This window comes from Puntigrus tetrazona, unplaced genomic scaffold (genome assembly GCF_018831695.1).
Source record: "Puntigrus tetrazona isolate hp1 unplaced genomic scaffold, ASM1883169v1 S000000499, whole genome shotgun sequence".
NCBI lineage: Eukaryota > Metazoa > Chordata > Actinopteri > Cypriniformes > Cyprinidae > Puntigrus > Puntigrus tetrazona.
In genome coordinates this window covers 259,892-282,925 of record NW_025048139.1, presented here as the reverse complement: position 1 = coordinate 282,925, position 23,034 = coordinate 259,892, and the positions used below count along the sequence as shown (strand labels likewise).

Sequence of the window (23,034 nt, the reverse complement as noted above, 5' to 3'; positions counted from 1 at the left end):
GGAAGTGTCTGATTTCTAGCTTGTCAATCTGCTGTGAAGCTGTCCAATTTTTCCTGACAGAGCACAGCACAAGCTCCAGTATTTTCTGTAAAGAAATGGCCACCTGATAAAAGGTTTTTCACTCTAAGAAGGCTTTTATCTCCAAGTAGGTTAAAGCAGGAACTCAAGGAAGTCTGCCTTGACACGTGTGTGGATTTCACGCAGCTTGTCAATTTGCTGTGAAGGTGTCCAATTTTCCATGACAGAGCAAAGGTAAAAGGTTTTTCTGCCGCTCTAATCTGTGAAGGCATTTCTTTACACAGGTGTGAAGAAAAATATTGAGTCACTCTAGGCTGTGGTAACTGCCAGTCCAGCAGAGTCTGTGCTAGTATCCAAGTAATTTTCAACAAAGCACAAAAGAAATGACCACTGTGGATTCTCAAAAGCAGTTCTGCAGCTCCTGCTGTGAACTTAAGGAGTCTTCTGAAGTGAAACGCGTGTGGATTTCACGCAGCTTGTCATTCTGCTCTAATGGTGTGTAATTTTTCCTGACAGAGCACAAGTACAAGCTCCAGGAGTTTCTGTAGTGTAGTGGACCTGATCACGTTCACGCTACAAAAGCTAACTGAGCGTTAAAAGGTCCTCGGTTCAAAAACCGAGCAGAAACATTGCTTCTTGTTTTTGAGAATTTCCTAAAGTCTTTTTGCGACGATTCCAGGTAAATCATGGTAGAGAAAAAGAGCAAGTTTCTGTAGGTAGAGTACTCAAGGTTATCACGTTTGTCACACTTGTCAATCTGCTGTGAGGTGTCCAATTTTCCCTGACAGAGCACAGCACAAGCTCCAGTATTTTCTGTAAAGAAATGGCCCCCAGATAAAAGGTTTTTCACGCTAAGAAGGCTTTTATCTCAAGTAGGTTAAAGCAGGAACTCAAGGAAGTCTGCCTTGTCAATCTGCTGTGAAGCTGTCCAATTTTCCTGACAGAGCACAGCACAAGCTCCAGTATTTTCTGTAAAGAAATGGCCCCCTGATAAAAGGTTTTTCACTCTAAGAAGGCTTTTATCTCCAAGTAGGTTAGAGCAGGAACTCAAGGAAGTCTGCCTTGACACATGTCTGGATTTCACGCAGCTTGTCAATTTGCTGTGAAGGTGTCCAATTTTCCCTGACAGAGCACAGCACAAGCTCCAGTATTTTCTGTAAAGAAATGGCCACCTGATAAAAGGTTTTTCACGCTACGAAGGCTTTTAACTCTGAGTAGGTTAAAGCAGGAACTCAAGGAAGTCTGCCTTGACAGGTGTCTGGATTTCACGCAGCTTGTCAATTTGCTGTGAAGGTGTCCAATTTTCCCTGACAGAGCACAGCACAAGCTCCAGTATTTTCTGTAAAGAAATGGCCACCTGATAAAAGGTTTTTCACGCTACAAGGCTTTTAACTCTGAGTAGGTTAAAGCAGGAACTCAAGGAAGTCTGCCTTGTCAATCTGCTGTGAAGCTGTCAATTTGCTTTTTCCTGACAGAGCACAGCACAAGCTCCAGTATTTTCTGTAAAGAAATGGCCACCTGATAAAAGGTTTTTCACGCTACAGAAGGCTTTTATCTCCAAGTAGGTTAAAGCAGGAACTCAAGGAAGTCTGCCTTGACACGTGTGTGGATTTCACGCAGCTTGTCAATTTGCTGTGAAGGTGTCCAATTTTCCTGACAGAGCACAGCACAAGCTCCAGTATTTTCTGTAAAGAAATGGCCACCTGATAAAAGGTTTTTCACGCTAGAAGGCTTTTAACTCTGAGTAGGTTAAAGCAGGAACTCAAGGAAGTCTGCCTTGACACGTGTGTGGATTTCACGCAGCTTGTCAATTTGCTGTGAAGGTGTCCAATTTTCCCTGACAGAGCACAGCACAAGCTCCAGTATTTTCTGTAAAGAAATGGCCACCTGATAAAAGGTTTTTCACGCTACAAAGGCTTTTAACTCTGAGTAGGTTAAAGCAGGAACTCAAGGAAGTCTGCCTTGACACGTGTGTGGATTTCACGCAGCTTGTCAATTTGCTGTGAAGGTGTCCAATTTTCCCTGACAGAGCACAGCACAAGCTCCAGTATTTTTTCTGTAAAGAAATGGCCACCTGATAAAAAGTTTTTCACGCTACAAAGGCTTTTAACTCTGAGTAGGTTAAAGCAGGAACTCAAGGAAGTCTGCCTTGACAATCTGCTGTGCGTGTGTGGATTTCACGCAGCTTGTCAATTCTGCTGTGAAGGTGTCCAATTTTCCTGACAGAGCACAGCACAAGCTCCAGTAGTTTCTGTAAACGCTTTCTTCTAAAATGGCCACCTGATAAAAGTTTTTCACGCTAAAAAGGCTTTTAACTCCTGAGTAGGTTAAAGCAGGAACTCCAGGTAAGTCTGCCTTGAGACAAAAAGAGCAAGTTTCCGTAGTGTATTTCAGCTTGTCAATTTGCTGTGAAGGTGTCCAAAGGTCCCCTGACAGAGCACAGCACAAGCTCCAGTATTTTCTGTAAAGAAATGGCCACCTGATAAAAGGTTTTTCACGCTACAGAAGGCTTTTATCTCTGAGTAGGTTAAAGCAGGAACTCAAGGAAGTCTGCCTTGTCAATCTGCTGTGAGCTTGTCAATTTGCTGTGAAGGTGTCCAATTTTCCTGACAGAGCACAGCACAAGCTCCAGTATTTTCTGTAAAGAAATGGCCACCTGATAAAAGGTTTTTCACGCTACAAAGGCTTTTATCTCTGAGTAGGTTAAAGCAGGAACTCAAGGAAGTCTGCCTTGAACGTGTGTGGATTTCACGCAGCTTGTCAATCTGCTGTGAAGCTGTCCAATTTTCCCTGACAGAGCACAGCACAAGCTCCAGTATTTTCTGTAAAGAAATGGCCACCTGATAAAAGGTTTTTCACTCTAAGAAGGCTTTTATCTCCAAGTAGGTTAGAGCAGGAACTCAAGGAAGTCTGCCTTGACACACGTGTCTGGATTTCACGCAGCTTGTCAATTTGCTGTGAAGGTGTCCAATTTTCCTGACAGAGCACAGCACAAGCTCCAGTATTTTCTGTAAAGAAATGGCCCCCTGATAAAAGGTTTTTCACGCTACAAGGCTTTTATCTCTGAAGTAGGTTAGAGCAGGAACTCAAGGAAGTCTGCCTTGACAGGTGTCTGGATTTCACGCAGCTTGTCAATTTGCTTTAAAGGTGTCCAATTTTCCTGACAGAGCACAGCACAAGCTCCAGTATTTTCTGTAAAGAAATGGCCACCTGATAAATGGTTTTTCACGCTACAAAGGCTTTTAACTCTGAGTAGGTTAAAGCAGGAACTCAAGGAAGTCTGCCTTGTCGCAGCTTGTCAATCTGCTGTGAAGCTGTCCAATTTTTCCTGACAGAGCACAGCACAAGCTCCAGTATTTTCTGTAAAGAAATGGCCACCTGATAAAAGGTTTTTCACGCTAAGAAGGCTTTTATCTCAAGTAGGTTAAAGCAGGAACTCAAGGAAGTCTGCCTTGACACGTGTGTGGATTTCACGCAGCTTGTCAATTTGCTGTGAAGGTGTCCAATTTTCCTGACAGAGCACAGCACAAGCTCCAGTATTTTCTGTAAAGAAATGGCCACCTGATAAAAGGTTTTTCACGCTACAAAGGCTTTTAACTCTGAGTAGGTTAAAGAGCAGGAACTCAAGGAAGTCTGCCTTGACACGTGTGTGGATTTCACGCAGCTTGTCAATTTGCTGTGAAGGTGTCCAATTTTCCCTGACAGAGCACAGCACAAGCTCCAGTATTTTCTGTAAAGAAATGGCCACCTGATAAAAAGGTTTTTCACGCTACAAAGGCTTTTAACTCTGAGTAGGTTAAAGCAGGAACTCAAGGAAGTCTGCCTTGACACGTGTGTGGATTTCACGCAGCTTGTCAATTTGCTGTGAAGGTGTCCAATTTTCCCTGACAGAGCACAGCACAAGCTCCAGTATTTTCTGTAAAGAAATGGCCACCTGATAAAAGGTTTTTCACGCTACAAGGCTTTTAACTCTGAGTAGGTTAAAGCAGGAACTCAAGGAAGTCTGCCTTGACACGTGTGTGGATTTCACGCAGCTTGTCAATCTGCTGTGAAGGTGTCCAATTTTTCCCTGACAGAGCACAGCACAAGCTCCAGTATTTTCTGTAAAGAAATGGCCACCTGATAAAAGGTTTTTCACGCTACAAAGGTTAACTCTGAGTAGGTTCAAAGTCAGAGCAGAAGCATTGCTTCTTGTTTTGCAGACGCCAGTAGTTTTAATGTCTTTGAGGTTTTGACGTGTCCAGGCTTTTTCATGGTAGAGCTTGTCAAGTTTCTGTAGTGAAGTGGTGTCACAGCTTTTCCTGACTGTGAAGGTGTCAATTCCAACCGGGTGACAAGCACAGCACAGTCCAGTATTTTCTGTAAAGAAATGGCCACCTGATAAAAGGTTTTTCACTCTAGAAGGCTTTTAATCTCTGAGTAGGTTAAAGCAGGAACTCAAGGAAGTCTGCCTTGACAATCTGCTGGATTTCACGCAGCTTGTCAATTTGCTGTGAAGGTGTCCAATTTTCCTGACAGAGCACAGCACAAGCTCCAGTATTTTCTGTAAAGAAATGGCCACCTGATAAAAGGTTTTTCACGCTACAAAGGCTTTTAACTCTGAGTAGGTTAAAGCAGGAACTCAAAGAAGTCTGCCTTGACACGTGTGTGGATTTCTGCAGCTTGTCAATTTGCTGTGAAGGTGTCCAATTTTTCCTGACAGAGCACAGCACAAGCTCCAGTATTTTCTGTAAAGAAATGGCCACCTGATAAAAGGTTTTTCACGCTACAGAAGGCTTTTAACTCTGAGTAGGTTAAAGCAGGAACTCAAGGAAGTCTGCCTTGACACGTGTGTGGATTTCACGCAGCTTGTCAATCTGCTGTGAAGGTGTCCAATTTTTTCCTGACAGAGCACAGCACAAGCTCCAGTATTTTCTGTAAAGAAATGGCCACCTGATAAAAGGTTTTTCACACTACAAAGGCTTTTAACTCTGAGTAGGTTAGAGCAGGAACTCAAGAAGTCTGAACTCAAAGAAGTCTGCCTTGTCAATTTGCTGTGAAGCTGTCCAATTTTCCCTGACAGAGCACAGCACAAGCTCCAGTATTTTCTGTAAAGAAATGGCCACCTGATAAAAGGTTTTTCACGCTACAAAGGCTTTTAACTCTGAGTAGGTTAAAGCAGGAACTCAAGGAAGTCTGCCTTGACACGTGTGTGGATTTCACGCAGCTTGTCAATCTGCTGTGAAGGTGTCCAATTTTCCCTGACAGAGCACAGCACAAGCTCCAGTATTTTCTGTAAAGGAATGGCCACCTGATAAAAGGTTTTTCACTCTAAGAAGGCTTTTATCTCCAAGTAGGTTAGAGCAGGAACTCAAGGAAGTCTGCCTTGACACGTGTGTGGATTTCACGCAGCTTGTCAATTTGCTGTGAAGGTGTCCAATTTTCCTGACAGAGCACAGCACAAGCTCCAGTATTTTTCTGTAAAGAAATGGCCACCTGATAAAGGTTTTTCACGCTACAAAGGCTTTTAACTCTGAGTAGGTTAAAGCAGGAACTCAAAGTCTCTTGACAAGAAGATTTGCAGCTTGTCAATCTGCTGTGAAGGTGTCCAATTTTCCCTGACAGAGCACAGCACAAGCTCCAGTATTTTCTGTAAAGAAAACCTGATAAAAGGGCCACCTGATAAAAGGTTTTTCACGCTACAAGGCTTTTAACTCTGAGTAGGTTAAAGCAGGAACTCAAGGAAGTCTGCCTTGACACGTGTGTGTGGATTTCACGCAGCTTGTCAATTTGCTGTGAAGGTGTCTCAATTTTCCCTGACAGAGCACAGCACAAGCTCCAGTATTTTCTGTAAAGAAATGGCCACCTGATAAAAGGTTTTTCACGCTAAGAAGGCTTTTAACTCTGAGTAGGTTAAAGCAGGAACTCAAGGAAGTCTGCCTTGACACGTGTGTGGATTTCACGCAGCTTGTCAATTTGCTGTGAAGGTGTCCAATTTTCCTGACAGAGCACAGCACAAGCTCCAGTATTTTCTGTAAAGAAATGGCCACCTGATAAAAGGTTTTTCACGCTACAAAGGCTTTTAACTCTGAGTAGGTTAAAGCAGGAACTCAAGGAAGTCTGCCTTGACACGTGTGTGGATTTCACGCAGCTTGTCAATTTGCTGTGAAGGTGTCCAATTTTTCCTGACAGAGCACAGCACAAGCTCCAGTATTTTCTGTAAAGAAATGGCCACCTGATAAAAGGTTTTTCACGCTACAAAAGCTTTTAACTCTGAGTAGGTTAAAGCAGGAACTCAAGGAAGTCTGCCTTGTCAATCTGCTGTGAAGCTGTCCAATTTTCCCTGACAGAGCACAGCACAAGCTCCAGTATTTTCTGTAAAGAAATGGCCACCTGATAAAAGGTTTTTCACTCTAAGAAGGCTTTTATCTCCAAGTAGGTTAGAGCAGGAACTCAAGGAAGTCTGCCTTGACACGTGTGTGGATTTCACGCAGCTTGTCAATTTGCTGTGAAGGTGTCCAATTTTCCATGACAGAGCAAAGGTAAAAGGTTTTTCTGCCGCTCTAATCTGTGAAGGCATTTCTTTACACAGGTGTGAAGAAAAATATTGAGTCACTCTAGGCTGTGGTAACTGCCAGGCCAGCAGAGTCTGTGCTAGTATCCAAGTAATTTTCAACAAAGCACAAAAGAAATGACCACTGTGGATTCTCAAAAAGCAGTTCTGCAGCTCCTGCTGTGAACTTAAGGAGGTCTTCTGTGAAACGCGTGTGGATTTCACGCAGCTTGTCAATCTGCTCTAATGGTGTGTAATTTTCCTGACAGAGCACAAGTAAAGCTCCAGGAGTTTCTGTAGTGTAGTGGTCATCACGTTCGCCTAACACGCGAAAGGTCCTCGGTTCAAAACCGAGCAGAATCATTGCTTCTTGTTTTGCGAGAATTCCTAAAGTCTTTGCGACGTTCCAGGTAAATCATGGTAGAGAAAAAGAGCAAGTTTCTGTAGTGTAGTGGTTATCACGTTCGCCTCACACGCGAAAGGTCCCCGGTTCAAAACCAGGCGGAAACAGGCACAGTTTTTATTGCTATCTGTAAAGAAATGGCCCCCAGATAAAAGGTTTTTCACTTTAAGAAGGCTATTATCTCATAGTAGGTTAAAGAAGGAACTCAAGGAAGTCTGCCTTGTCAATCTGCTGTGAAGCTGTCAAATTTTCCCTGACAGAGCACAGCACAAGCTCCAGTATTTTCTGTAAAGAAATGGCCACCTGATAAAAGGTTTTTCACTCTAAGAAGGCTTTTATCTCCAAGTAGGTTAGAGCAGGAACTCAAGGAAGTCTGCCTTGACACGTGTGTGGATTTCACGCAGCTTGTCAATCTGCTGTGAAGGTGTCTAATTTTCCCTGACAGAGCACAGCACAAGCTCCAGTATTTTCTGTAAAGAAATGGCCACCTGATAAAGGTTTTTCACGCTACAAAGGCTTTTAACTCTGAGTAGGTTAAAGCAGGAACTCAAGGAAGTCTGCCTTGACAATTGTCATTTCTGCTGTCAAAGCTGAAGGTGTCCAATTTTTCCTGACAGAGCACAGCACAAGCTCCAGTATTTTCTGTAAAGAAATGGCCACCTGATAAAAGGTTTTTCATGCTACAAAAGGCTTTTAACTCTGAGTAGGTTAAAGCAGGAACTCAAGGAAGTCTGCCTTGACACGTGTGTGGATTTCACGCAGCTTGTCAATTTGCTGTGAAGGTGTCCATTTTTACCTGACAGAGCACAGCACAAGCTCCAGTATTTTCTGTAAAGAAATGGCCACCTGATAAAAGGTTTTTCACGCTACAAAAGCTTTTAACTCTGAGTAGGTTAAAGCAGGAACTCAAGGAAGTCTGCCTTGACACGTGTGTGGATTTCACGCAGCTTGTCAATTTGCTGTGAAGGTGTCCAATTTTCCTGACAGAGCACAGCACAAGCTCCAGTATTTTCTGTAAAGAAATGGCCACCTGATAAAAGGTTTTTCACGCTACAAAAGCTTTTAACTCTGAGTAGGTTAAAGCAGGAACTCAAGGAAGTCTGCCTTGTCAATTTGCAGCTTGTCAAGCTGTGAAGTGTGTCCAATTTTCCTGACAGAGCACAGCACAAGCTCCAGTATTTTCTGTATAGAAATGGCCACCTGATAAAAGGTTTTTCACGCTACAAGGCTTTTAACTCTGAGTAGGTTAGAGCAGGAACTCAAGGAAGTCTGCCTTGACACGTGTGTGGATTTCACGCAGCTTGTCAATTTGCTGTGAAGGTGTCCAATTTTCCCTGACAGAGCACAGCACAAGCTCCAGTATTTTCTGTAAAGAAATGGCCACCTGATAAAAGGTTTTTCACGCTACAAAGGCTTTTAACTCTGAGTAGGTTAAAGCAGGAACTCAAGGAAGTCTGCCTTGACACGTGTGTGGATTTCACGCAGCTTGTCAATTTGCTGTGAAGGTGTCCAATTTTCTCTGACAGAGCACAGCACAAGCTCCAGTATTTTCTGTAAAGAAATGGCCACCTGATAAAAGGTTTTTCACGCTACAAAGGCTTTTAACTCTGAGTAGGTTAAAGCAGGAACTCAAAGAAGTCTGCCTTGTCAATCTGCTGTGAAGCTGTCCAATTTTCCCTGACAGAGCACAGCAATTTTCACCTGACAGACAAGCACAAGCCAGTATTTTCTGTAAGAAATGGCCACCTGATAAAAGGTTTTTCACGCTACAAGGCTTTTAACTCTGAGTAGGTTAGAGCAGGAACTCAAGGAAGTCTGCCTTGACACGTGTGTGGATTTCACGCAGCTTGTCAATCTGCTGTGAAGGTGTCTAATTTTCCCTGACAGAGCACAGCACAAGCTCCAGTATTTTCTGTAAAGAAATGGCCACCTGATAAAAGGTTTTTCACGCTACAAAGGCTTTTAACTCTGAGTAGGTTAAAGCAGGAACTCAAGGAAGTCTGCCTTGTCACGTGTGTGGATTTCACGCAGCTTGTCAATTTGCTGTGAAGGTGTCCAATTTTTCCTGACAGAGCACAGCACAAGCTCCAGTATTTTCTGTAAAGAAATGGCCACCTGATAAAAGGTTTTTCACGCTACAAGGCTTTTAACTCTGAGTAGGTTAAAGCAGGAACTCAAGGAAGTCTGCCTTGACACGTGTGTGGATTTCACGCAGCTTGTCAATCTGCTGTGAAGGTGTCAATTTTCCTGACAGAGCACAGCACAAGCTCCAGTATTTTCTGTAAAGAAATGGCCACCTGATAAAAGGTTTTTCACGCTACAAGGCTTTTAACTCTGAGTAGGTTAAAGCAGGAACTCAAGGAAGTCTGCCTTGACACGTGTGTGGATTTCACGCAGCTTGTCAATTTGCTGTGAAGGTGTCCAATTTTCCCTGACAGAGCACAGCACAAGCTCCAGTATTTTCTGTATAGAAATGGCCACCTGATAAAAGGTTTTTCACGCTACAAGGCTTTTAACTCTGAGTAGGTTAAAGCAGGAACTCAAGGAAGTCTGCCTTGACACGTGTGTTGTTTTCACGCAGCTTGTCAATCTGCTGTGAAGGTGTCTAATTTTCCCTGACAGAGCACAGCACAAGCTCCAGTATTTTCTGTAAAGAAATGGCCACCTGATAAAAGGTTTTTCACGCTACAAAGGCTTTTAACTCTGAGTAGGTTAAAGCAGGAACTCAAGGAAGTCTGCCTTGACACGTGTGTGGATTTCACGCAGCTTGTCAATTTGCTGTGAAGGTGTCCAATTTTCCCTGACAGAGCACAGCACAAGCTCCAGTATTTTCTGTAAAGAAATGGCCACCTGATAAAAGGTTTTTCACGCTAAAAGGCTTTTAACTCTGAGTAGGTTAAAGCAGGAACTCAAGGAAGTCTGCCTTGACACGTGTGTGGATTTCACGCAGCTTGTCAATTTGCTGTGAAGGTGTCCAATTTTCCCTGACAGAGCACAGCACAAGCTCCAGTATTTTCTGTAAAGAAATGGCCACCTGATAAAAGGTTTTTCACGCTACAAAGACTTTTAACTCCAAGTAGGTTAGAGCAGGAACTCAAGGAAGTCTGCCTTGACACATGTCTGGATTTCACGCAGCTTGTCAATTTGCTGTGAAGGTGTCCAATTTTCCCTGACAGAGCACAGCACAAGCTCCAGTATTTTCTGTAAAGAAATGGCCACCTGATAAAAGGTTTTTCACGCTACAAAGGCTTTTAACTCCAAGTAGGTTAAAGCAGGAACTCAAGGAAGTCTGCCTTGACACGTCTGGATTTCACGCAGCTTGTCAATTTGCTGTGAAGGTGTCCAATTTTCCCTGACAGAGCACAGCACAAGCTCCAGTATTTTCTGTAAAGAAATGGCCTCCAGATAAAAGGTTTTTCACGCTACGAAGGCTTTTAACTCTGAGTAGGTTAAAGCAGGAACTCAAGGAAGTCTGCCTTGACACGTGTGTGGATTTCACGCAGCTTGTCAATCTGCTGTGAAGCTGTCCAATTTTCCTTGACAGAGCAAAGGTAAAAGGTTTTTCTGCCGCTCTAATCTGTGAAGGCATTTCTTTACACAGGTGTGAAGAAAAATATTGAGTCACTCTAGGCTGTGGTAACTGCCAGGCCAGCAGAGTCTGTGCTAGTATCCAAGTAATTTTCAACAAAGCACAAAAGAAATGACCACTGTGGATTCTCAAAAAGCAGTTCTGCAGCTCCTGCTGTGAACTTAAGGAGGTCTTCTGTGAAATGCGTGTCGATTTCACGCAGCTTGTCAATCTGCTCTAATGGTGTGTAATTTTTTCCTGACAGAGCACAAGTAAAGCTCCAGGAGTTTCTGTAGTGTAGTTCCTCTTGCCTAACACGCGAAGGTCCTTTCAAAACCGAGCAGAAAAGTTTGCGAGAATTCTAAAGTAGACGTTCCAGGTAAATCATGGTAGAGAAAAAAAAGCAAGTTTCTGTAGTGTAGTGGTTATCACGTTTGCCTCACACTGTGAAAGGTCCCGGTTGAAACAGAGCACAGCACAGTCTTTATTGCTATCTGTAGAGAAATGGCCCCCAGATAAAAGGTTTTTCACGCTAAGAAGGCTTTTATCTCCACAGTAGGTTAGAGCAGGAACTCAAGGAAGTCTGCCTGACACGTGTGTTGTCAATCTCAATCTGCTGTGAGGCTGTCCAATTTTCCTGACAGAGCACAGCACAAGCTCCAGTATTTTCTGTAAAGAAATGGCCCCCCTGATAAAAGGTTTTTCACTCTAAGAAGGCTTTTATCTCCAAGTAGGTTAGAGCAGGAACTCAAGGAAGTCTGCCTTGAAGTCTGCCTTGTCAATCTGCTGTGAAGCTGTCCAATTTTCCCTGACAGAGCACAGCACAAGCTCCAGTATTTTCTGTAAAGAAATGGCCACCTGATAAAAGGTTTTTCACTCTAAGAAGGCTTTTAACTCTCCAAGTAGGTTAAAGCAGGAACTCAAGGAAGTCTGCCTTGACACATGTCTGGATTTCACGCAGCTTGTCTGCTGTGAAGGTGTCCAATTTTCCTGACAGAGCACAGCACAAGCTCCAGTATTTTCTGTAAAGAAATGGCCACCTGATAAAAGGTTTTCACTCTAAGAAGGCTTTTATCTCTGAAGTAGGTTAGAGCAGGAACTCAAGGAAGTCTGCCTTGACACGTGTGTCTGGATTTCACGCAGCTTGTCAATTTGCTGTAAAGGTGTCCAATTTTCCTGACAGAGCACAGCACAAGCTCCAGTAGTTTCTGTAAAGAAATGGCCACCTGATAAAGGTTTTTCACGCTACAAAGGCTTTTAACTCTGAGTAGGTTAAAGCAGGAACTCAAGGAAGTCTGCCTTGACACGTGTGTGGATTTCACGCAGCTTGTCAATTTGCTGTGAAGGTGTCCAATTTTCCTGACAGAGCACAGCACAAGCTCCAGTATTTTCTGTAAAGAAATGGCCACCTGATAAAAAGGTTTTCACGCTACAAAAGGCTTTTAATCTCCAAGTAGGTTAAAGCAGGAACTCAAGGAAGTCTGCCTTGACACGTGTGTGGATTTCACGCAGCTTGTCAATTTGCTGTGAAGGTGTCCAATTTTCCTGACAGAGCACAGCACAAGCTCCAGTATTTTCTGTAAAGAAATGGCCACCTGATAAAAGGTTTTTCACACTACAAGGCTTTTAACTCTGAGTAGGTTAAAGCAGGAACTCAAGGAAGTCTGCCTTGCGTGTGTGGATTTCACGCAGCTTGTCAATCTGCTGTGAAGCTGTCAATTTTTCCCTGACAGAGCACAGCAAAGCTCCAGTATTTTCTGCCGCTCTAATCTGTAAAAGGTTTTTCACAGGTGTGAGTAGGTTAAAATATTGAGTCACTCTAGGCTGTGGTAACTGCCAGGCCAGCAGAGTCTGTGCTAGTATCCAAGTAATTTTCAACAAAGCACAAAAGCAAATGACCAGTAGTTTTCTAAAGAAAAGCACCTGATAAAAGCTCCTGCTGTGAACTCTGAAGGAAGCAGGAACTCTGTGAAGTCTGCTCTTGACACGTGTGTGGATTTCACGCAGCTTGTCAATCTGCTCTAATGGTGTCTAATTTTTCCTGACAGAGCACAGCACAAGCTCCAGGAGTTTCTGTAAAGAAATGCCACCTGATAAAAGGTTTTCATCAAAGGCTTTTAGCTCTAAGTAGGTTAAAGCAGGAACTCAAGGAAGTCTGCCTTGACACGTGTGTGGATTTCACGCAGCTTGTCAATTTGCTGTGAAGGTGTCAAAACCTGACAGCACAGCACAAGCTCCAGTATTTTCTGTAAAGAAATGGCCACCAGATAAAAGGTTTTCACTTTAAGAAGGCTTTTATCTCATAGTAGGTTAAAGAACTCAAGGAAGTCTGCCTTGAAGTGTGCGCAGCTTGTCAATCTGCTGTGAAGGTGTCCAATTTTCCCTGACAGAGCACAGCACAAGCTCCAGTATTTTCTGTAAAGAAATGGCCACCTGATAAAAGGTTTTCACGCTACAAAAGGCTTTTAACTCTGAGTAGGTTAAAGCAGGAACTCAAGGAAGAAGTCTGCCTTGATTTCGCAGCTTGTCAATTTGCTGTGAAGCTGTCCAATTTTCCCTGACAGAGCACAGCACAAGCTCCAGTATTTTCTGTAAAGAAATGGCCACCTGATAAAAGGTTTTTCACTCTAAGAAGGCTTTTATCTCCAAGTAGGTTAGAGCAGGAACTCAAGGAAGTCTGCCTTGACACGTGTGGATTTCACGCAGCTTGTCAATTTGCTGTGAAGGTGTCCAATTTTCCATGACAGAGCAAAGGTAAAAGGTTTTTCTGCCGCTCTAATCTGTGAAGGCATTTCTTTACACAGGTGTGAAGAAAAATATTGAGTCACTCTAGGCTGTGGTAACTGCCAGGCCAGCAGAGTCTGTGCTAGTATCCAAGTAATTTTCAACAAAGCACAAAAGAAATGACCACTGTGGATTCTCAAAAAGCAGTTCTGCAGCTCCTGCTGTGAACTTAAGGAGGTCTTCTGTGAAACGCGTGTGGATTTCACGCAGCTTGTCAATCTGCTCTAATGGTGTGTAATTTTCCCTGACAGAGCACAAGTAAAGCTCCAGGAGTTTCTGTAGTGTAGTGGTCATCACGTTAGCCTAACACTTTAAGAAAGGTCCTCGGTTCAAAACCGAGCAGAAACATTGCTTCTTGTTTTGCGAGAATTCCTAAAGTCTTTGCGACGTTCCAGGTAAATCATGGTAAAGAAAAAGAGCAAGTTTCTGTAGTGTAGTGGTTATCACGTTCGCCTCACACGGTGAAAGGTCCCTGACAGAAACAGGCACAAGCAGTTTTATTGCTATCTGTAAAGAAATGGCCCCCAGATAAAAGGTTTTTCACTTTAAGAAGGCTTTTATCTCATAGTAGGTTAAAGAAGGAACTCAAGGAAGTCTGCCTTGTCAATCTGCTGTGAAGGTGTCCAGTTTTCCCTGACAGAGCACAGCACAAGCTCCCGTATTTTCTGTAAAGAAATGGCCACCTGATAAAAGGTTTTTCACTCTAAGAAGGCTTTTATCTCCAAGTAGGTTAGAGCAGGAACTCAAGGAAGTCTGCCTTGACACGTGTGGATTTCACGCAGCTTGTCAATTTGCTGTGAAGGTGTCCAATTTTCCCTGACAGAGCACAGCACAAGCTCCAGTATTTTCTGTAAAGAAATGGCCACCTGATAAAGGTTTTTCACGCTACAGAAGGCTTTTATCTCCAAGTAGGTTAGAGCAGGAACTCAAGGAAGTCTGCCTTGACACGTGTCTGGATTTCACGCAGCTTGTCAATTTGCTGTGAAGGTGTCAATTTTCCTGACAGAGCACAGCACAAGCTCCAGTATTTTCTGTAAAGAAATGGCCACCTGATAAAAGGTTTTTCACGCTACAAAAGCTTTTAACTCCAAAGTAGGTTAAAGCAGGAACTCAAGGAAGTCTGCCTTGACACGTGTGTGGATTTCACGCAGCTTGTCAATTTGCTGTGAAGGTGTCAATTTTCCTGACAGAGCACAGCACAAGCTCCAGTATTTTCTGTAAAGAAATGGCCACCTGATAAAGGTTTTTCACGCTACAAAGGCTTTTAACTCTGAGTAGGTTAAAGCAGGAACTCAAGGAAGTCTGCCTTGACACGTGTGTGGATTTCACGCAGCTTGTCAATTTGCTGTGAAGGTGTCCAATTTTCCTGACAGAGCACAGCACAAGCTCCAGTATTTTCTGTAAAGAAATGGCCACCTGATAAAAGGGTTTTCACGCTACAAGGCTTTTAACTCTGAGTAGGTTAAAGCAGGAACTCAAGGAAGTCTGCCTTGACACGTGTGTGGATTTCACGCAGCTTGTCAATCTGCTGTGAAGCTGTCCAATTTTCCCTGACAGAGCAAAGGTAAAAGGTTTTCTGCCGCTCTAATCTGTGAGAGCATTTCTTTACACAGGTGTGAAGAAAAATGTTGAGTCACTCTAGGCTGTGGTAACTGCCAGGCCAGCAGAGTCTGTGCTAGTATCCAAGTAATTTTCAACAAAGCACAAAAGAAATGACCACTGAGGATTCTCAAAAGCAGTTCTGCAGCTCCTGCTGTGAACTTAAGGAGGTCTTCTGTGAACGTGTGTGGATTCACGCAGCTTGTCAATCTGCTCTAATGGTGTGTAATTTTTCCTGACAGAGCACAGCACAAGCTCCAGAGTTTCTGTAAAGAAATGGCCACCTGATAAAAGGTTTTTCACGCTACAAAAGGCAGAAACATTGCTTCTTAACTCTGAGAGAATTCTTAAGGTTAAAGCAGGAACTCATGGGAAGTCTGCCTTGACAAGTGTGTGGATTAGTGTAGCAGCTTGTCAATTTGCTGTGAAAGGTGTCCAATTTTCCTGACAGAGCACAGCACAAGCTCAGTATTTTCTGTAAAGAAATGGCCACACCTGAAAAAGGTTTTTCACTCTACAGAAGGCTTTTATCTCATAGTAGGTTAAAGCAGGAACTCAAGGAAGTCTGCCTTGTCACGTGTCTGATTTCCGCAGCTTGTCAATTGCCTGAAGGTGTCCAATTTTTCCTGACAGAGCACAGCACAAGCTCCAGTATTTTCTGTAAAGAAATGGCCACCTGATAAAAGGTTTTTCACGCTACAAAAGCTTTTAACTCTGAGTAGGTTAAAGCAGGAACTCAAGGAAGTCTGCCTTGTCAATCTGCTTGTCAATCTGCTGTGAAGCTGTCCAATTTTCCCTGACAGAGCACAGCACAAGCTCCAGTATTTTCTGTAAAGAAATGGCCACCTGATAAAAGTTTTTTCACTTTAAGAAGGCTTTTATCTCCAAGTAAGTTAGAGCAGGAACTCAAGGAAGTCTGCCTTGACACGTGTGTGGATTTCACGCAGATTGTCAATTTGCTGTGAAGGTGTCCAATTTTCCATGACAGAGCAAAGGTAAAAGGTTTTTCTGCCGCTCTAATCTGTGAAGGCATTTCTTTACACAGGTGTGAAGAAAAATATTGAGTCACTCTAGGCTGTGGTAACTGCCAGGCCAGCAGAGTCTGTGCTAGTATCCAAGTAATTTTCAACAAAGCACAAAAGAAATGACCACTGTGGATTCTCAAAAAGCAGTTCTGCAGCTCCTGCTGTGAACTTAAGGAGGTCTTCTGTGAAACGCGTGTGGATTTCACGCAGCTTGTCAATCTGCTCTAATGGTGTGTAATTTTCCTGACAGAGCAGAGCACAAGTAAAGCTCCAGGAGTTTCTGTAGTGTAGTGGTCATCACGTTCGCCTAACACGCGAAAGGTCCTCGGTTCAAAACCGAGCAGAAACATTGCTTCTTGTTTTGCGAGAATTCCTAAAGTCTTTGCGACGTTCCAGGTAAATCATGGTAGAGAAAAAGAGCAAGTTTCTGTAGTGTAGTGGTTATCACGTTCGCCTTCACACGCTTGAAAGGTCCACGGTGTTGATTTCCCGGGTGGAAACAGGCACAGCTTTATTGCTATCTGTAAAGAAATGGCCCCCAGATAAAAGGTTTTTCACTTTAAGAAGGCTTTTATCTCATAGTAGTAGTTAAAGAAGGAACTCAAGGAAGTCTGCCTTGTCAATCTGCTGTGAAGCTGTGTCAATTTGCTCCTGACCTGACAGAGCACAGCACAAGCTCCAGTATTTTCTGTAAAGAAATGGCCACCTGATAAAGGTTTTTCACTCTAAGAAGGCTTTTATCTCCAAGTAGGTTAGAGCAGGAACTCAAGGAAGTCTGCCTTGACACGTGTGTGGATTTCACGCAGCTTGTCAATCTGCTGTGAAGGTGTCTAATTTTCCCTGACAGAGCACAGCACAAGCTCCAGTATTTTCTGTAAAGAAATGGCCACCTGATAAAAGGTTTTTCACGCTACAAAGGCTTTTAACTCTGAGTAGGTTAAAGCAGGAACTCAAGGAAGTCTGCCTTGACACGTGTGTGATTTCAAGCTTGTCAATCTGCTGTGAAGGTGTCCAATTTTCCTGACAGAGCACAGCACAAGCTCCAGTATTTTCTGTAAAGAAATGGCCACCTGATAAAAGGTTTTCATGCTACAAAGCTTTTAACTCTGAGTAGGTTAAAGCAGGAACTCAAGGAAGTCTGCCTTGACACGTGTGTGGATTTCACGCAGCTTGTCAATTTGCTGTGAAGGTGTCCAATTTTCCCTGACAGAGCACAGCACAAGCTCCAGTATTTTCTGTAAAGAAATGGCCACCTGATAAAAGGTTTTTCACGCTACAAAGGCTTTTAACTCTGAGTAGGTTAAAGCAGGAACTCAAGGAAGTCTGCCTTGACACGTGTGTGGATTTCACGCAGCTTGTCAATTTGCTGTGAAGGTGTCCAATTTTTCCTGACAGAGCACAGCACAAGCTCCAGTATTTTCTGTAAAGAAATGGCCACCTGATAAAGGTTTTTCACGCTACAAAGGCTTTTAACTCTGAGTAGGTTAAAGCAGGAACTCAAGGAAGTCTGCCTTGTCAATCTGGATTTCACGCAGCTTGTCAATTTGCTGTGAAGGTGTCCAATTTTCCCTGACAGAGCACAGCACAAGCTCCAGTATTTTCTGTAAAGAAATGGCCACCTGATAAAAGTTTTTCACGCTACAAGGCTTTTAACTCTGAGTAGGTTAAAGCAGGAACTCAAGGAAGTCTGCCTTGACACGTGTGTGGATTTCACGCAGCTTGTCAATTTGCTGTGAAGGTGTCCAATTTTCCTGACAGAGCACAGCACAAGCTCCAGTATTTTCTGTAAAGAAATGGCCACCTGATAAAAGGTTTTCACGCTACAAAGGCTTTTAACTCTGAGTAGGTTAAAGCAGGAACTCAAGGAAGTCTGCCTTGACACGTGTGTGGATTTCACGCAGCTTGTCAATCTGCTGTGAAGGTGTCCAATTTTCCTGACAGAGCACAGCACAAGCTCCAGTATTTTCTGTAAAGAAATGGCCACCTGATAAAGGTTTTTCACGCTACAAAGGCTTTTAACTCTGAGTAGGTTAAAGCAGGAACTCAAGGAAGTCTGCCTTGAAGTCTGCCTTGTCAATCTGCTGTGAAGCTGTCCAATTTTCCCTGACAGAGCACAGCACAAGCTCCAGTATTTTCTGTAAAGAAATGGCCACCTGATAAAAAGGTTTTCACGCTACAAGGCTTTTAACTCTGAGTAGGTTAGAGCAGGAACTCAAGGAAGTCTGCCTTGACACGTGTGTGGATTTCACGCAGCTTGTCAATCTGCTGTGAAGGTGTCAATTTTCCTGACAGAGCACAGCACAAGCTCCAGTATTTTCTGTAAAGAAATGGCCACCTGATAAAAGGTTTTTCACGCTACAAAGGCTTTTAACTCTGAGTAGGTTAAAGCAGGAACTCAAGGAAGTCTGCCTTGACACGTGTGTGGTCGCAGCTTGTCAATTCTGCTGTGAAGGTGTCCAATTTTCCCTGACAGAGCACAGCACAAGCTCCAGTATTTTCTGTATAGAAATGGCCACCTGATAAAAGTTTTTTTCACGCTACAAGGCTTTTAACTCTGAGTAGGTTAAAGCAGGAACTCAAGGAAGTCTGCCTTGACACGTGTGTGGATTTCACGCAGCTTGTCAATCTGCTGTGAAGGTGTCCAATTTTCCTGACAGAGCACAGCACAAGCTCCAGTATTTTCTGTAAAGAAATGGCCACCTGATAAAAGGTTTTTCACGCTACAAGGCTTTTAACTCTGAGTAGGTTAAAGCAGGAACTCAAGGAAGTCTGCCTTGACACGTGTGTGTGGATTTCACGCAGCTTGTCAATCTGCTGTGAAGGTGTCCAATTTTCCTGACAGAGCACAGCACAAGCTCCAGTATTTTCTGTAAAGAAATGGCCACCTGATAAAAGGTTTTTCACGCTACAAAGGCTTTTAACTCTGAGTAGGTTAAAGCAGGAACTCAAGGAAGTCTGCCTTGACACGTGTGTTGTTTTCACGCAGCTTGTCAATTTGCTGTGAAGGTGTCCAATTTTCCCTGACAGAGCACAGCACAAGCTCCAGTATTTTCTGTAAAGAAATGGCCACCTGATAAAAGGTTTTTCACGCTACAAAGGCTTTTAACTCTGAGTAGGTTAAAGCAGGAACTCAGGAAGTCTGCCTTGACACGTGTGTGGATTTCTGCAGCTTGTCAATTTGCTGTGAAGGTGTCCAATTTTCCCTGACAGAGCACAGCACAAGCTCCAGTATTTTCTGTAAAGAAATGGCCACCTGATAAAAGGTTTTTCACGCTACAAAAGCTTTTAACTCTGAGTAGGTTAAAGCAGGAACTCAAGGAAGTCTGCCTTGACACGTGTGTGGATTTCACGCAGCTTGTCAATTTGCTGTGAAGGTGTCCAATTTTCCTGACAGAGCACAGCACAAGCTCCAGTATTTTCTGTAAAGAAATGGCCACCTGATAAAAGGTTTTTCACGCTACAAAAGCTTTTAACTCTGAGTAGGTTAGAGCAGGAACTCAAGGAAGTCTGCCTTGACACGTGTGTGGATTTCACGCAGCTTGTCAATTTGCTGTGAAGGTGTCCAATTTTCTCTGACAGAGCACAGCACAAGCTCCAGTATTTTCTGTAAAGAAATGGCCACCTGATAAAAGGTTTTTCACGCTAAAAAGCTTTTAATCTCTCTGAGTAGGTTAAAGCAGGAACTCAAGGAAGTCTGCCTTGACACATGTGTGTAGCTCAGTATTTTCTGTTAAGAAATGGCTTCTGTGAATGGATTTCACGCAGCTTGTCAATTTGCTGTGAAGGTGTCCAATTTTCCCTGACAGAGCACAGCACAAGCTCCAGTATTTTCTGTAAAGAAATGGCCACCTGATAAAAGGTTTTTCACGCTACTAGAAGGCTTTTAACTCTGAGTAGGTTAAAGCAGGAACTCAAGGAAGTCTGCCTTGACACGTGTGTGATTTTCACGCAGCTTGTCAATCTGCTGTGAAGCTGTCCAATTTTCCCTGACAGAGCAAAGGTAAAAGGTTTTTCTGCCGCTCTAATCTGTGAAGGCATTTCTTTACACAGGTGTGAAGAAAAATATTGAGTCACTCTAGGCTGTGGTAACTGCCAGGCCAGCAGAGTCTGTGCTAGTATCCAAGTAATTTTCAACAAAGCACAAAAGAAATGACCACTGTGGATTCTCAAAAGCAGCAGTTCTGCAGCTCCTGCTGTGAACTTAAGGAGGTCTTCTGTGAAACGTGTGTGATTTTCACGCAGCTTGTAGTGTCTGCTCTAATGGTGTGTAATTTTCCTGACAGAGCACAAGTAAAGCTCCAGGAGTTTCTGTAGTGTAGTGGTCATCGGCCTTCAAAGGTCCTCGGTTCAAAACCGAGCAGAAACATTTCTTCTTGTTTTGCGAGAATTCATAAAGTCTTTGCGACGTTCCAGGTAAATCATGGTAGAGAAAAAAGAGCAAGTTTCTGTAGTGTAGTGGTTATCACGTTTGCCTTGTGAAAGGTCCCGGTTGAAACCAGGTGGAAACAGGCACAGCTCTTTATTGCTATCTGTAGAGAAATGGCCCCCAGATAAAATGTTTTTCACGCTAAGAAGGCTTTTATCTCACAGTAGGTTAGAGCAGGAACTCAAGAAGTCTGCCTTGACACGTGTCTGAATTGTCAATCTGCTGTGAGGCTGTCCAATTTTCCCTGACAGAGCACAGCACAAGCTCCAGTATTTTCTGTAAAGAAATGGCCCCCCAAATAAAAGGTTTTTCACTCTAAGAAGGCTTTTATCTCCAAGTAGGTTAGAGCAGGAACTCAAGGAAGTCTGCCTTGTCAATCTGCTGTGAAGCTTTCCAATTTTCCTGACAGAGCACAGCACAAGCTCCAGTATTTTCTGTAAAGAAATGGCCACCTGATAAAAGTTTTTCACTCTAAGAAGGCTTTTATCTCCAAGTAGGTTAGAGCAGGAACTCAAGGAAGTCTGCCTTGACACATGTCTGGATTTCACGCAGCTTGTCAATTTGCTGTGAAGGTGTCCAATTTTCCTGACAGAGCACAGCACAAGCTCCAGTATTTTCTGTAAAGAAATGGCCCCCAGATAAAAGGTTTTTCACTCTATGAAGGCTTTTATCTCGAGAAGTAGGTTAGAGCAGGAACTCAAGGAAGTCTGCCTTGACAGGTGTCTGGATTTCACGCAGCTTGTCAATTTGCTTTAAAGTGTGTCAATTTTTCCTGACAGAGCACAGCACAAGCTCCAGTATTTTCTGTAAAGAAATGGCCACCTGATAAAAGGTTTTTCACGCTACAAAGGCTTTTAACTCTGAGTAGGTTAAAGCAGGAACTCAAGGAAGTCTGCCTTGTCAATCTGCTGTGAAGCTGTCCAATTTTCCTGAAAGAGCACAGCACAAGCTCCAGTATTTTCTGTAAAGAAATGGCCACCTGATAAAAGGTTTTTCACTTTAGAAGGCTTTTATCTCCAAGTAGGTTAGAGCAGGAACTCAAGGAAGTCTGCCTTGACACGTGTGTGGATTTCACGCAGCTTGTCAATTTGCTGTAAAGGTGTCCAATTTTCCCTGACAGAGCACAGCACAAGCTCCAGTATTTTCTGTAAAGAAATGGCCACCTGATAAAAGGTTTTTCACTCTACAAAAGCTTTTTTATCTCCAAGTAGGTTAAAGCAGGAACTCAAGGAAGTCTCAAGACAAGTCTGGATTTCACGCAGCTTGTCAATCTGCTGTGAAGGTGTCAATTTTCCTGACAGAGCACAGCACAAGCTCCAGTATTTTCTGTAAAGAAATGGCCACCTGATAAAAGGTTTTTCACGCTACAAGGCTTTTAACTCTGAGTAGGTTAAAGCAGGAACTCAAGGAAGTCTGCCTTGTCATTTCTGCAGCTTGTCAATTTGCTGTGAAGGTGTCAATTTTTCCTGACAGAGCACAGCACAAGCTCCAGTATTTTCTGTAAAGAAATGGCCCCCATATAAAAGGTTTTTCACTCTAAGAAGGCTTTTAACTCTGAGTAGGTTAAAGCAGGAACTCAAGGAAGTCTGCCTTGACACGTGTGTGGATTTCACGCAGCTTGTCAATTTGCTGTGAAGGTGTCCAATTTCCCTGACAGAGCAAAGGTAAAAGGTTTTTCTGCCGCTCTAATCTGTGAAGGCATTTCTTTACACAGGTGTGAAGAAAAATATTGAGTCACTCTAGGCTGTGGTAACTGCCAGGCCAGCAGAGTCTGTGCTAGTATCCAAGTAATTTTCAACAAAGCACAAAAGAAATGACCACTGTGGATTCTCAAAAAGCAGTTCTGCAGCTCCTGCTGTGAACTTAAGGAGGTCTTCTGTGAAACGCGTGTGGATTTCACGCAGCTTGTCAATCTGCTCTAATGGTGTGTAATTTTCCCTGACAGAGCACAAGTAAAGCTCCAGGAGTTTCTGTAGTGTAGTGGTCATCACGTTCGCCTAACACGCGAAAGGTCCTCGGTTCAAAACCGAGCAGAAACATTGCTTCTTGTTTTGCGAGAATTCCTAAAGTCTTTGCGACGACGTTCCAGGTAAATCATGGTAAAGAACTCAAGCAAAGTTTGTCAGTGTAGTGGTTATCACGTTCGCCTCACCTTGAAGGTGACAGTTGAAACCGGGTGGAAACAGAGCACAGTTTTTATTGCTATCTGTAAAGAAATGGCCCCCAGATAAAAGGTTTTCACGCTAAGAAGGCTTTTATCTCATAGTAGGTTAAAGCAGGAACTCAAGGAAGTCTGCCTTGTCAATCTGCTGTGAAGCTGTCCAATTTTCCCTGACAGAGCACAGCACAAGCTCCAGTATTTTCTGTAAAGAAATGGCCACCTGATAAAAGGTTTTTCACTCTAAGAAGGCTTTTATCTCCAAGTAGGTTAGAGCAGGAACTCAAGGAAGTCTGCCTTGACACATGTGTGGATTTCACGCAGCTTGTCAATTTGCTGTGAAGGTGTCCAATTTTCCCTGACAGAGCACAGCACAAGCTCCAGTATTTTCTGTAAAGAAATGGCCACCTGATAAAAGGTTTTTCACTCTAAGAAGGCTTTTATCTCCAAGTAGGTTAGAGCAGGAACTCAAGGAAGTCTGCCTTGACACGTGTGTGGATTTCACGCAGCTTGTCAATTTG

At 43.3% G+C, this 23,034-nt stretch overlaps 5 non-coding genes across 5 annotated transcripts; all 5 read left to right on the top strand.

Annotated features, from left to right (window-relative positions):
* The first annotated feature begins 6,840 nt into the window (after positions 1-6,840).
* On the top strand, positions 6,841-6,913 carry trnav-aac. Its single transcript has one exon. It is a non-coding gene; the product is annotated as a tRNA-Val (tRNA).
* Positions 6,914-6,987: 74 nt separating this feature from the next.
* On the top strand, positions 6,988-7,060 carry trnav-cac. Its single transcript has one exon. It is a non-coding gene; the product is annotated as a tRNA-Val (tRNA).
* A 6,517-nt stretch (positions 7,061-13,577) lies between these two features.
* trnav-aac lies at positions 13,578-13,653 on the top strand. The gene has a single exon. It is a non-coding gene; the product is annotated as a tRNA-Val (tRNA).
* Positions 13,654-16,205: 2,552 nt separating this feature from the next.
* Positions 16,206-16,278, top strand: trnav-aac. Its single transcript has one exon. It is a non-coding gene; the product is annotated as a tRNA-Val (tRNA).
* Positions 16,279-22,321: 6,043 nt separating this feature from the next.
* On the top strand, positions 22,322-22,394 carry trnav-aac. The gene has a single exon. It is a non-coding gene; the product is annotated as a tRNA-Val (tRNA).
* The last annotated feature ends 640 nt before the right edge of the window (positions 22,395-23,034 follow it).